Here is a 1745-nt window from a genome sequence, read left to right on the forward strand (position 1 = left end):
TAGGTACCTATTATAGGTCAATTTTTTTTTAATACCATGGATAAGTATATATATGTCTAATACATAGACTGATATACCGTCTCCGCTCAGAATCGTTTTTCTTATACAGTGATATTATATCATTGAATTCAAATTTAATACTGTCCATTATACAGTGACCCACTTCTAACCTACTGTACAGCAGAGCGACATCCACTTACCCACCTTTTTTTTTTTTTTTTTTTATTTTTTTTTTATTTTTGTGTCTGTCATCACGTTTTAGGACAGTAAAAGTGCTTGGATTTTCTTCAACAGTACCTTTTCTGATAGGAAAGTGAATCTAGTTGGTACTTTGGGGGGTCAAAAGTAAAATTTTTCCAATAGTTTTCAAAAGCGCCGTGAAAAACAAAAGAAAAATTAAGGAAAAACGGGAATTTTTACGCAAAATCTGTTTTCGAGAAAATCGATTTTGGTTTTTGGTGTAACTTTAAAAAAAATTACCGTAGATATATGAAATTTTGACTGAATGTTTATCTTAGCATTTTCTATACACCATAACATTTTCAAAATATTTTGATTTATTTTGAGCTCTTTACGGACATTTTCGTTTTCCATTTTTTTTTAGTTTTTTTTCTAAAAATATCAATAAAATTTTATTTGTTGGATAAAAAAGCTTGAAAATTTAATAGAAGGCTCCTAGTATATTGTTTCAAAGGCAGATGAAAAATATTAAAAATCGTTAGTCACAGTTTTTTTTTATAAACATTTAAAGTTCAAAAAATTTTTTTTTTTTTTTTTCTATATTTGTTCATTGTAACGACCTCAAGGTCTTTGACAATGCTTATCACAAGTGGGTAGTAGGGAGATCATGTGATCTATTTATCTATGTATATATCACTATATGCATGATACTACCCCCCTTCTCCAAGAGGAGACATGTGCGGTCTTCACTCCCAGTGGAGTGGGACCTAGTTGGAAACCGGATGACGCAATCGGACGACAGCACGGGAAAATGGTGACTGCGTAGAATCACACACATTTTTTGCACTTTGCTATGAATCGAACCGATGACTGTGTGAGTCGTAAGTCAACTGTGTGACCACTGCGCCACTCCGGCCCCAAGGTTCAAAAAATGACAAAATATGGAAAAATCACGAAAATTTGCAAATTATTTCGAGTTAGAAATTCATACAAATTTTTCTTTTTAAATCTAAGATATGAAAATGTAATACAAGATTCCTTATAAGATTATCTACCTTTATTAAACAAAAAATATCTATAAGAAAGTCAAATTAAATTTTTATGATCGTTTGAAATTCAAATTTTTACAACATTGGATATTCACTCGATTTCTCATGTAGCGGTTTCCTTATTTTGTTGTAATTCAAAAACGAATAACTGCAGATACATGAAAATTTTACTGAATGTTTATATTAGCATTTCCTATACACCATACAATTTTGAAAATATTTTGACTCTTTTTGAGCTGTTTACGGACATTTTCAGTTTTAAATTTTTTTAGTTTTTTTTTCTATAAATATCAATAAAGTTTTATCTGTTGGGCCAAAAAGTGTATTAATTTAATACAAAGCTCCTGATATATTGTTACAATATCAGTTGAAAAATATTAAAAAAACATAGTCACAATTTTTTTTTATAAGCATTTAAATATCAAATTTTGACAAAATTTATCAAATTTTATTTGAAAAATTATTTTGTAGTTAAAATTTATAAAATGTTCAATTTTTGTATCTAGAATTAAAATT

The sequence above is a fragment of the Acyrthosiphon pisum genome, chromosome A1, assembly GCF_005508785.2.
Source record: "Acyrthosiphon pisum isolate AL4f chromosome A1, pea_aphid_22Mar2018_4r6ur, whole genome shotgun sequence".
Taxonomy (NCBI): Eukaryota; Metazoa; Arthropoda; class Insecta; order Hemiptera; family Aphididae; genus Acyrthosiphon; species Acyrthosiphon pisum.